The sequence below is a fragment of the Colius striatus genome, chromosome 12, assembly GCF_028858725.1.
Source record: "Colius striatus isolate bColStr4 chromosome 12, bColStr4.1.hap1, whole genome shotgun sequence".
Classification (NCBI taxonomy): Eukaryota; Metazoa; Chordata; class Aves; order Coliiformes; family Coliidae; genus Colius; species Colius striatus.
Window position 1 is genome coordinate 21,789,873 of NC_084770.1, and position 13,461 is coordinate 21,803,333.

Genomic DNA, 13,461 nt, shown 5'->3' on the forward strand with positions numbered 1-13,461 from the left:
TGAAAAAAAGTGGAGCTGAGCTGCTGGATTTTAGCAAGTGGAGACCAAATAGGTGAGCAGTGCTTGAAATGCTGAAATTGAGTTGTTGTATTCAAGCCAAGTTGTTAATTCGGTGAGAAAAGCGAGAGGTAAAATGCTGCTCCCTAATAAATGCTCCGTGCATGTATTTCTCATGTGAAAATGTAGATGGGTTAGAGCTTAAACTCTTAGTTATGTGCAGAAGAACCTATGAATGTGAATCATTTGTTAGGTATGATTTCATTCCAGTCCTGATTACTGCAAACAGATTTTAACAGATGGGATCTGTTCCTCACAGAGCCCCAAAGCCGAGATGCCTGCTGTGGGTCGGGGTAGGTCCAGCGGCCTCTTGTTCCCTACGGCCTCGTGCTGAGGTCTCTGCTTCTGTGCCATTGGGCTGCTGCCCTTGGCCAGGAGCAGAGTGCTGGAGGCCACCGTGGGCCAGTCCAGACAAGCCCTGATCCCTGATGGTTTTGGGGTGGGGGATAAAGGGGGCAGGAAGCGGGGGATTGGCTGTGTGTGATTTTTATCCATCATGATGGGTCCTGGCCTGCCTGTACTGAAGCCACTTGAAGTTTTGTTACCAATAAACTTAGGTTTGATGAAACGGGACCCAAGTGGCACAGGATTGCTAATCCTGTTCCTACAGTTTGTAGGGGAAAAAAAATCCAAATGACATTTCTGTTCAGATTTCCTGATTGTTAAAGGAGTGAATTAGAATTCTGAATGCCATTAAAGCAACAAAGGACTGATAACTAGAAGACTGAGCTATGTCAACCGTGAAAACAGTTTAAACCCCGAGGCTACAAAGCTAACAGAGCCTGCTCTTTTAAAAGCAAGAGAAATGAGACCATCTAATTATTGGTTATACGGTCCCAGAAAATCCAGCCCAGTGATTTCTGCCTTCTCGAGCACTGTGTGCAGAGGCAGGATGCTCTAGTTGCTTAGGCAGGTGGATTATTTTTCTTTCCTCTATGTCTACCACAATCTTTGACCACGAGCAAGTAATTGAACCACTCTATGCCTCAACAGTCCCTTGGCAAAATGACCTTCCCAGCTACACACTCTGGAAAAGCGGTGGCAAGGGTCAGCTCCTGAGCCCTTCTCCTGTGACAAAGCGATCCTGCCAAGTAATTCACGTCAGAAATGTACATTGAGGTCTTACTAATAAACAGGCAGGATTTTCGAGTTGGAGAAGGGTGAAGCAGCAAGAAGAGCAGCCAGACATACCCTGTTGTCTCATGCATATATTATTCAAAGACAGAAAAATCATCAGGTGAATGTGCTGAAATAGTAAACACAGGAAGGTTTCTCACCAGAAGCTGTTATTAATACTGACAGTACCGTGGGCTAAATGCTGAGTCACACTCAGGCTCCAGTTCTGGAAGGGGAGCAAGAATTTAGACTCGTCTTTTCCTGGACTGATGATTTAGGCTCAGTACAAAATATCATCTTCTGTTCCCTCCTCCCAAAAAAGAGTTTTACAGGTCTGCAACAATAGGAATGTTACTTTTCTAAACCCAACAAGTCAGTGTTAAAAAATGTGGTGTTTCAGATCAGTACATTTACAAACATTTGCATGTGCAGGTTACGTGTGGAATTCCCCCACTAGTTTCATCATGTGTCTGTTAGAAATCTGAATCTCCTTCGCTGGCCTCAGGACTTCCCCAGGGAGAAATACTCCCTGAGACCCCTAGCAAGGGAGCAGAAAGGTCTCTAATTAGACAAAAATCAAGTTCTGAAAGGATAAATAAAGTAGCATAATAAACCAGCTCATACAGGTAAAAAAGGGGATAAGCTTTGAGGTACACAGCCTCTTGTCCAGGCTATCAGGTTAGATTCAATGATACTCTGACTTTAATAAAACCTTCCACATTGTGCTTCCAGGGAAAGAAATAAACACTGTTCCATTCACTTTACAGAATGGCAAATGTTCAAAAAGTGTTTTTATCTAAGAGCTTGGTTTCCTAAGGAGAGGAAGCTGAGCCCGTTTTGTCTGCCCAGGAAGACCACTTGGTGAATTATTCACCTTTGTGAATAATTCTTGAGCTTTAAAACAAATATCAGTCAAGCTGGACAGAGGTGCAGGTTCTCAAAGGAATTACATGCTTGAAAGTTTAATTAGAAAACATCAGTGAGATAGAGAAAAGTGAGCAGGCTGGTGCTCCCTGTGAAGGCCAGGCTGATAAGGTACAAAAGACTAATCCCCCAGGAGACCAACGGTGCATTTTAGCTGCAGGAGAGCCTGCAAGAGGACATAAATCTACAGAGCCCAGACTTAATGAGCTCCCCTGCTCCTGGAGCTAGCTGGGCTTTATCCATACTGCATGAGTAAACAGTGTACTGGGGGGCTTCTTTAGGATGAGGAGATAGAGGATATAGAAACCCATGTTACAGGGTGAAATCGACAGCAAGGAAGTCACAAAGGCATTTTACAGCTTCATCCTGCTCAGAGCCTTTGGCTGCTGGGCTGAATGATACACAGAGAGCAGAAGTGGCTTTATGTTTCAGAGCAGAAGTGGCAATCTGCTTGTGCTAAGAGTACAGTCCATAGTGTTGTAATCTGAGTCTGGGTTGATTCTGTTCTTTAGAACTGATTTGGGCTACTCCCTAAAAGAATGTTGATATTTTTGAAGGGGATGGGGTGCTTTGAGGTGAGAGATCAGCATATGGACAGAGCTGCTCCCCTTGGCAGGGGAACTAAAGCCTTGGGGTTCAAAAGACTGCAAGGCATGAAAGGCCTTTAAGAGTTTGCCTGCCCCCTCCCTCCCCAGCTATTTGCATTGTGTCAGGTTTGGCAACATCTTTAATTAGTGTTCCTAATAAATCCTCCCCAGATCCCCCCGTTCCTTGCATTTGCTGTTGATGCAAACTGCCATCTCATGCAGCCACAGTCCGTGGAGAGGCATCCAACTGTGCTGTGCCTGAGGTGTACTCGGCCTCCAGTGTCTGCTCCTGTTCCTTACACACAGTTTGCTGTACCTGCTCATTTCTGCTGACCCAGAAGTCATCTATGAAGAAATAAATGGTACCTATCTGAGACTGTGAGACAGAGGAGAGGCTCTGGGGGACCTGAGGCATGCTGTATCCTGAGCCCTCTCAGGATTATCTGCTGGGACACATCTGGATGTGGCAATTAAAAGCTGGCAAATCCAGGGCACAGGGAACTGTCCTTTGGGCCATCCATTGGTGAGATTCCCGTGCCATGGCATGGTGAGGACCTTTCTGAGGTCTGAGATAGCTGTCAGGGAGCTCACTGAACACAGCTCCACTGGGCTCATGTGCTATTTTATAAAATGTGTGGTGCAGCATAAGAAACTTTTGCAAATTTGGGTAGTAACAGCCCCTCCTTCTTTGCTCAGGAGAGAGATCTCCTTCCTGGGAATACTCTGCAGAACCAAAGGGACGTGTAGTGTGTCAGGAGTGCAGGATGAGGCTTCTTCAGGACTGAGTGATGCAGAGCTGGGCAAGTTACTCCAAGTATCTGTTGCCATCTCTGACGACTTAACTGAAACAATCAAAGGGAAAACTTGCACCTATCAAACAAGTTCTAAGCCTACTGCCTACGAAGACATACTTTGAAATGCTGTCTGAATGTGAAACTGCTTAAAGCAGGCTTTCTTCCCAAAGTAAATGACCTGTGCTGAGTCCTGTGCTGCTACTTCCACTCATAATTAGCTCAAGTATTCCTGTTGAGCACAGGCAGAAGGACTCTGGACATCCATCTTGTTAGATCACAGGGGCCAGATGACATGAGCCTCTGATTGAGTATGTAGAGGGTGGAGGCCCCGCTGGCAAACACATGCCAGACTGCAGGTACCATTGGCAGATATCAGTCCATAAAGCAGTAACAAGTCCCAGCACATCTGATGTGGAGCACAGGTAGTTTTAACGAACTGCATTAGCTTGTGTTGCCCTTCCCCAATATGCTGTTCTTCAGCTGTGCTAAATGTTCTTGTGGCACTCCCACCCCTCTATGAGCTGTTTGCAATGGAGCTGGACCACATCTGGCCCTAAACTGGGCTGCCATCGAGGGCCACCTCCCCTCACCCTCCATCACCTCCCCAGCTACACACTTACACTCAGGTATGAGCCCAGCAGAGCTTTCTCTCTTGCCTCGTCCCTCTCCAGTTATCAAAATGGCAATGCCAGCTTTCGTGCTCTTTTTATTAGACTTTCATTGAGACTTTTCTGTTTGCTCTCACACCACTCCTTATGCTTGGAATTACCTGAACACATTTACAAACCCCTTTCATTGCTTCCTTTCAGATGCTTCCTTAAAGCACTCCTTTCCCACGATGTATGCGAAAGTCCTAACAACAGCTGCTGGGCTGTTACGATGAGGCCTTGGCCCATATCTTTTGATGCCTGTTCTTTTATGATTTCCTTGTTCTCCCCATATTTATTCATCTGCTCCCTCTTAGCCTTACAATGTGCTTTCTTTGGTGCAAAGATCACATTTTGTTCTGTGTTTCACATTCTGCCCAATGAGTTTCTAGACATTACCTTACAGCTCTAAGTAGCCCAAATCCCATGGAATATCTGCTACAATAAGTAATTTTGTGAGCTTAAATAAACCATCTAGCTCTGAAACCTGAGCCATCTGTATTCTTTCTTCTCAGCAAATCTAGTTGGGAACTGCAGCACAGTTTCATCGACCCAAGCAAAGGCTAATCCTTCTTACAACCATGCTTGGCTGTTAAAGGATAACCCTGCCTTAATCAATAGTGTCCAGTTACTTTATCTAAAGTAGTCACATTCCTCACTAAAGAATGTGAGTCTCTCAACCTTTGCTTCACCCATCCGTAATTCTGAAGGGTTCTGTTTGAGTTTAGGAGCATCACACGTTTGTGTGCAAATCCCTCCTGTTGTTTGGATACAAACCAGAACCAAAGGTATTCTGTATAAAGCTTCACCAGGACATGAGAAAACAAGGTGAGCCTCCTCAGCCCAGCCCTCCACTGCTGGGTGCTGTGTCACAGATCACAGCACGATGCAATGGCTCTTCCCTAAATTCATGTGGTTTTCTCTTCCTCGGGGATGTACAGTGTGAGGTTCAATACACCTGAGCTGTAGGTGCATGTGTATGTGCTCCTCAGTGATTTACATACAAATCCAGCTTAAATGATGCTGTTTTATCTAAAACGGTCAAATAAGAAATAGTCTGCTGCAGAAAAAGTATCTGAGTTAAGCAGGAGGGGAAGCCAGGGAAAGTAAGCTACAGAAACACAATGGAAAAGGAGAGAGAAAAGGAGAATAGAGGAGAAAAGTTCTCAGGGCAAACATACTGTTTGCAGAGACACAAAGCAACAAAAAAATCATGTTCCAGCCATCAGTTCTGGAGTGGTTTTTGCATTCCCCTCTGGGGATAACAGTGTGATAAGAAGCCTTCTCTTATTTGGAAATAAAGGTTTGGTGTGGGCAAGCATTCCTGCTTGTGCTCGCATATGTAACGTGTTCTCTCTGAACCTGTGACATACTATTGTGGCAACTATTTCATAGTAACATTGGGCCCCAAAGAAACTGCAGCCTTAGGGAAAATGTTATGCAAATAAGTGAGTCCTTATAGGAACTCTAAACAGCAGTTTTCCTGGACATCAATAATCAAAACCACCTAACATTCTGTTGAAATCAAATGGGGAAATTAGTCAAATTGTGTCCAGGTCTGGGCCCCTCAGTTCGAGAAGGACAGGGAGCTGCTGGAGAGAGTTCAGCACAGGGACACAGAGATGATGGAGTGGAGCATCTCCCTTGTGATGAAAGGCTGAGGGAGCTGGGGCTGTGTAGCTTGGAGAAGAGGAGACTGAGGGGTGAGCTCATTCATGTTTACAAATCCATCAAGGTGGGTGTGAGGAGGATGGAGCCAGGCTGTGCTCAGTGATGGCCAATGATAGGACAAGGGGCAATGGGCACAAGCTGGAACAGGAGAGGTTCCAAAGAAACACAAGGAGGAATTTCTTCCCTGTTGAGGTGAGGGAGCACTGGCAGGGGCTGCCCAGATGGACTGTGGAGTCTCCTTCTCTGAGGACATTCAAACGCAGCTGGATGAGTTCCTGTGTGCCCTGCTCTAGGTGGTGCTGCTCTGGCAGGGGGTTGCACTGGATGAGCTTTCCAGGTCCCTTCCAGACCTTGATTCTGTGATTCTGTGATTTTTCCATTTCACCCACACAGGAAGACATCATTACTATTTCCTAGCTGTCAGCTGCTTACCAGGGGCCATACATTGGGCCTTTCCTTTTTCAAGCTTCAGAGTTTCCAATGAGTCATTTGGTTCCTTGACCATTCAAAACAACATCTAGCCTACGCTAAGGGACGCATTTGTATCTACTCGTCTTTCTCGTGTTCTATTAAAAAGTTCTCGTCAAGAGTTAAGGAAAACCCAAGCCACGGACTAGAAAACCTTGAGCTCAGCTGCGGGACACTGTAAACCCCGCAGCAGCGTCTCAGCGCTGAGACATCGTGTGGTGCAGAACACAAACTGCAGCCGAGGAACAGCCACCCGATGGGAATTCAAAGGGTGGCAACGTGAGCTTCAGAACTTACTCTGGCCTGACAGCTTTAAGCTACACAGCTAAAAATCTTGTACGTCACCTTTTCAGCCAAAATGTGCCTCATTACAACACTGATGAGACTTGTTCTCAGATATTCTTTACAAATCTGAGAGTGACCCATTGTTACATTGAATTTTTTGTCCTTTGGGTTAAATCCATCTTTGTTTGCATTTCATATGAAGAGAAATGTTTCAAAGGTACAGCATTTTGTGGAACAGGAGTTTCATAATGCTGAGGGATGTGCAAGCTGCTGCTTCCTCAATGAAGTATGTCAAAGAAAGAGAAATGAATTTGCTTCAATATTGCATTTATCTGAGCAAAGAAACACTGGTTTCAGTCAAAGAAACACTGGTTTCAGTCACTTAAGAAGTAAATATTCCAATGCAACTTGAATCTCTATGGAATTAAATCGGGGGAGTTTAATTACCAGAAGATTTCTCTAAAGACAAATCATTTTGGAAAAATTAGTTGAAAGATTTCTCTGCTGAAAACTTAACTCCTATTATTTTAGTCATCTGTCCCTCAGTCTTTGATTAAAAATGACAAACTGTTTCTAGGTGGCCAACAGTTAAACAAGTACTTGTAGCCCCTCTGCTAAAATGGTTGAGCTGATGAACACAAACAGGATCCCACACTGAAGGAGCACCTCACTGAGAAGGAGGGACTATGGATACACAGCTGCTGGACCCCAACTTCTCCTTTTTTTTGGACCATCTCATCCTTTTGCAGTATTTCCAACCCTCTGGGGCTGACTGTGCCACCAGAGAGGAAAAGGAAGGAAGAACAGGGCCTGGCTGCCCAAATTTCATACCCTCTGTATGCAATTATTTACATCACTGCCACAGAGCCTCCCTCTGTACTCTTTGGCTCTGGAGGACTGGCTGTTACCAGCCCCAGCAGCTGTGATACAACCACACTGGGGATGTGAGTGATGTCAGTGAAATGTACAGCCCATTGTATGACGTTTCTCGTGCTTCCTTCACAGGGTTCTGATTGATTTACAGCACGTAAATGCTGAGAGGATTAAAAACGGTGTTTATATCTCATGGGAATCTCCCCCTACAATCTGCTCTATAGAAGGAACAGGGATTTTCATCATCATGGGTAGCTTAAGACGAATAAAGAGCTGTGGTTAGCAAAACAACAACCCTGATGTTTATTGGAAACATCTTGTGAAGTGAATGAGAATTGAACATAACTCTGGCAAAATCTTGGTAAGACAGTTGACTGTGAAGCCAGTGAATCCATGGGGCTATTTCCTGATGGTAACTCCGAGATCAATTGAGAGGTTTGGAACATCTTTCTGTGTCTGCAACACATGCTCCTGGCTAAAGTGTGCTAAGAGCATCATAAGCAGGAGCACTCTACAGTGGATTGAGTGGGATCTCAACAAAAACCACCTCACTCCTCTGGAAAGGTTCTGTGGGGGAACACGCACTGTGCTCAAGAGGAGCCATGGGGAGGTAGCTCAGCTGAGGATCCTCTTCTCTTCCTGGCTGGCTACAGGCAGTTTTCCCTTTCCCTCCTCTCTCTCTTTCTCCCTGTCCTTTTGCTATTTATTTTTACCATCAGAGTGAAATGTACACCATCATCTGTGGCTCAAGAGTAAATCCTTAGGCAGGTAAGTCTGTTGTGACATCTCTGTGCACCAGATGGGAGTGCAAGCCAGCTTGGGATCACTTTTCTCTTTCCTAGGTTGTGGGAGAGAGTCACTCACAACCTCCTCAAATGTATTGTACTGCCAAAAATCCTGGGGGTTGTTACAGCATCCAGGATCCAGCTGCCCTTCTCCCAGTCTCACTTCAGTCCTCCACAGCATCACCCACAGCCGCTCCCCTCTCCATTCCAGCAGCATTATTCTCCTGCAGGAACACCACAAAATCCCATCCCAGCAGTCTCACAGGCTCCCACTACCACCACGGACAAAGGATGACGTTTACTCCAGAGTTTATTAGATTAGAATTGTGTGTTCCTAAACTAGAATCGCTATTAATGTGATTTTATTTCCTTTCCCATTAAGTTGGTAGTGACTTCTAAGGGCCCTGAATACCAGTTCATAACTTGAAGGAGGCTTTAATATAAAAAGAAGTAATGAGCATTAGAAGAAAGGGTTGATCTAAGTGATCTGACAGAGGCACAGAGCTCCCAAAGCTACTGCAATGCTCCACATTTCAGGAAAATTATGTGGCCATTATTCCTCCTCAAAAGAAAAGCTGAAACAGAAATATTCCCCTTTATCAGCATTAGAAAATGAAGGAGAGCTCAGTCAGAAATGCTTCCGAGAATGGGCCTCGTTAGTGCTGCTGCTCACAAGTACTTATTTTCTTCATTACAGCATAACAAAGAGATGTGCCTACTGAGGGTATTTCCACTCCCTATCAACCCTTCAGCCTTTTACAATTCCTTATTCATTTCTGTGTTCGAGTCTCCTTGCAAAATTAGCCTGGAACACAACCCTGACAATAGGAATCTGCATCTGGACATTTACATTTTGGTTGCGTAAAAGATGCATCTTGGATTTGATGCCATTTTAAATGCTAAACTGCTCACTGGCAGCCAGAAATAAGACAGCTTAAATTCTGGATGCTGCTGTAAATGTCTCTCACTTTGTGATCCTGTTGGTGTTTGCATGTACGATGTGAAACCCCTGGTAACTAACACTTCGTCCCAGCCCTTTAGAGGCCCAAGTGTGTGTTAATTTTTACAAGGCTGCTCCAAGGCTCATCCTTCCATTGGGAAACCCATGGAACTGAGGATATGAGGGCAAGTGGGACAGAATCTACAGCACTAGAACCAAGTGAAGCTTTCCTTTCCTTCTAGAAACATTACAGAATTCACCCAAAACAAGCAGCTGCCACACAAATGCTTCCTGTCACTCCCTTACTGTCAGCAGTGCTACCAGAAGGTGACTTTGTTCTAGGGGCTTCAGTAAGTCCCTGAATCCTTCAGAGAACCCTGAAACGGCTCATTTCATTAACCATTTCCTCACATTTCACCTCAAATGCAGTTTCCTCATCAGCAACTGGTTCTGTTGGAAAGGTACCTCAGCTGGGACAACACACAGCTCCCCAACTGGCCAGTTCCCGTCCTTCCTGGGGATACTGGCGGCTATTGATGGGTTTGGTGATCAATTCCAGCACCAAGAAATTTTTTGGGCAATGGTCATTTCATAAGCTACAAATTTGTCTTCAAATGTTGTGATCTAAATGCAACATCAAAACCTGAATGTATCTATGCTGAGCTGCAGAAAACGTCACCACCGCAAAGTAAAAGCGACAGCGAAGTGGAGGCGCTATAAAACATGAAGTGACATGAAAGCACAATGAGAGCGATGAGAGGTCAGCTCGTGTACCACCTCAGAGAGAGCTTTGAACCTCAGGTCATAAATCTGAAGAGGCCTGTCAGAGCTCAGTGCTCACAGTCATGGGGGAGCCCTTAGTTTATGTTCTAATCGCAGGAGCAGATGTTCAGCCGATGTGAATCAGCAAAGGGCCACTGGAGCCAGAGGAACTACCTCTAATTTGCACCATCTGGGGAGCTGCTTTGCAACAGAAACACAATAATGTGCATTATCTTAGAACAAATCACACAGTAGCTCCCCAAAATGACAAAGAAAAATACCTAAAGCTCTTTAACTGGAATAAAAGCACTGCTTCTGTGGTGGTTCCAAGTGAAACAGGCCTGGGGGAAGAAGCAAGCACAGGAGAGCCAGCCTGGGCAGGGACAGCCTTCCACGAGTGAGAGCACTAAAACTAAATTGGCCTGGTGACATCAACAAGCCTCCAGCTTCTTTAACATCTGATACGGGCCGGCGCTGAAACCGAGACCAGGAACATCTCCCAGGAATCTGAGCGTCTCGTGCAGCGCGATTACAGTTTATAAATGGAAAGGTGCTGAATCCTACCACATTTGGGATACTTCAGGCTGATTTTCTTGGTTTAAGTGGTTGTGGTCCAAATCTTTTTTTCCCGCTGTCATCCAAAAGATCTCAGACAGCTTCCATCAAAAAGCAACTTTAAACCAGTGGGTTGGGGTAACAATGTGAAAAACAGTTTGAAAAATCAACTGAAATGGTTGCAGGTCTAATTTTTTCTCAAGTAAGGAAGTAAGCAGGACAGAAGGCTGGATGTAGTTTAAGAGTTAATAATTTATCCAAGAAGGCAGCAGGATTAATATCTCCTTCTAGCTCAAAAGGGATGACATGCAGCCATGCCGGATGTACTGCAGTGCCTGGCCCATCGTATTGCTGTTTTCACATACCTCTAGAGAAGAGAAAGAGTAAAGGCAATGTCAGCAGCGATAGCAGGACTTGCTGTAGATGCTGCAGATCCCCCACTGTGTAGCCCCTTGCTGCAAAAAGGCACACAACAGGAGCAAAGTGTGCTTCAGCAACTAATTACAGGTCAGCTAACAAAGCAACTGCTCAGGAAGAAACTTCAGCTTTGTGGGGACATTTTCTGAGACAAAAAAATAAATGCAATCTGGCTCAAGCAGTTCAAATGGATGAAAGAAGAAAACGGCAGAAGAGGCTGAGGCAGAAGCAAGTGCTGCACTAAAAGGTGACAACCTAGAGGCAGTAGCTGCTTCATGGCCCATCTGAAAAAAATCATCCAACACAGTGACATAAGAGAAGGCTAAATGCAAAACTAGCATTCAGAGAGTAGAAATCAAATTTGCTTCTAGATCAAACCTTAAAAAATGTGCTGACTTTTGCAAAGGCCTTTGGGTTTTGTTCCCTGAAAGCAGGCTGCAGTGGCTGGAGCCTGGAGAGGCGAGCGTGGCATCTGCTGCATGTGACCAGCGGCCTGAGGATCGTGCTGCCCCCACCAGCCCCATCCTTTCAGATAAAAAACTGTCCACATCTCAAGCTCTTTCTAGAAAAGGTTTCTCATGCGAGGAGCTGGAGCAGAGTGTGTCAGGGAGACGTGGAAACAAGTGCAGGAAGGCTGAGGTTGCTTAACAGAAACCGCAGAGCTGCCCTTGGGCTGGTCCCCTTCCACCTCCCGTTTGTAACCATGTTCCCTCTGAAACAAAGCCCCTGCTCTGTGAAGCTCAGTTTTGTACATTTACTATTTGTGTGAGAGTTTTTTTTGTCTTTTTGCCCTGGTGCAATAACCCAGCCGACTCCAGTTAAGTTTAGGTGTTATTTGATGTGCTTGTTTCAATGCCTACCAAGTAACAGTTGAAAACAGAGCTGTGTTTACATCCCAGATGAAAGATTATCAGAAAACAGCCAACCAGCAGCCCAATGGTCTTTTTTTTTGGTTAATACTAGCTATTCCATTTTTATAAACCCCAGGATTAATGAGACTTTCTCTATGTGCAACACAAATCTTCTCTGCTTTACATAATATTTTGGATTTTATCCTGAGGCAATAGGTTTACTTGCTACGAAAAGCCATTTGCAGTAACTCATTTCACCTAAATGTATGTTTAGGGCAAAATATCTTAGTAAAAGGTTTTGGATCGATGTCCATTATTACTTGAAAGAGATTCTCAAGACAGTTTTATACTTTTCTAACTGCATAATCAAGTGCAAAGTTCACAAATTCTAAAGTTACCTGTTTGTAAATGGAAACTGTAACACAGATCTATCTGTGTACACAGAACTGGAGGGGACACAGCGGCTAAAAGCCATTTCAAACACATAAGTTCTGCCCCTTTTTGCCTTTTGGTGTTTTGTTTTCCTTTCAGAGACTCACACAATCTCTGAAATCAGAATGGCCTGTCTGATGTAGCTGCTTGGCAAGCCAGGGTGCTCCCATGGCTGAGCACAACAACCATGCGGCATAGCTTCTGTGGCAGAAACCTTGAAACATGACAAAACTGGATCCTTAAGCAACCAGAAACTTGTGCTGTAGAGAAAAATTCCTCCTTGCCAAATGGCACCTCCTTTCTAGCACCTGTACATCACCAGACAGCTCGAATCCCACACAAACCCTAACCACCTAACCACTATACATTCCACTCAATGCCTCTAGTTACCTGCAAAGCTACTGTTTTCTGGATCAAGTTATAAAAGCAGGAAAAATATTATCATCCCATCTGCTCTGCAAGTGTATTTATCAATTTCTTTCAATACTCAACCTCATTTCAATACAAATCAACCAGGTTAGCTTAAACAGTTTGGATAGCAGCTATTCTTCCCCTGCTATTCTTGGAGACTGGAAGGAACTGGAAGGAACTCTGAGGATATTTTCCTCACAAGTTAAAGTTGAGTTTCGAATGGCACAGACATCACCAAGTGAGAGCTGAGAAGAAAAAAATACTGGATAGTTTATAAATAAGCCACTTTGTTTTTCCTGATTGCTTTTCCTTTCCCAAAACCTTCTGTAGCCTAAGCACCTGCATCACAGAAAAGCTGTAGGAGTGGGAGATTTCTGTTTCTGAAGAGTCACTGTCAAGAGGCGAATAGTTCCTCAGATGTGAATTCCTGATTTTTAGAGTTGGGATTTACCTGAATCAAGACACAGATGTACTCTGAGACCCATAGTGTTCAGTGAAAACAAAATGTCTCAGTCTATGTTCAAACAAAGGACATCTATTGATTTTTTTGGTGGCATCATTCCCTTTGTCGGTATGCTCAATGCAGATCCAGGCATGACTTGTAGCAGCTTACCACAGTTTGTGTAACACATAGGTATTGCTGCTTGTTATAAAGCATTCTGGAAGGATGCTTTAAGTCTCAGAAGGGAGTTTACAAACACATGTAACACTGATGACCATACTCAAATGTGAGACGTCTCTGTGGTGAAAGCTCATAATTCAGTTTGGAAGCAGTGTCCACCTACATCACCTGATGATGATCGAGTTACAGCAGTTACTACTGGCCAAGAATCAATGCCACTAAACTTGACCCTCATCATCCGACTGGTAAGATGTTGAACTGTGC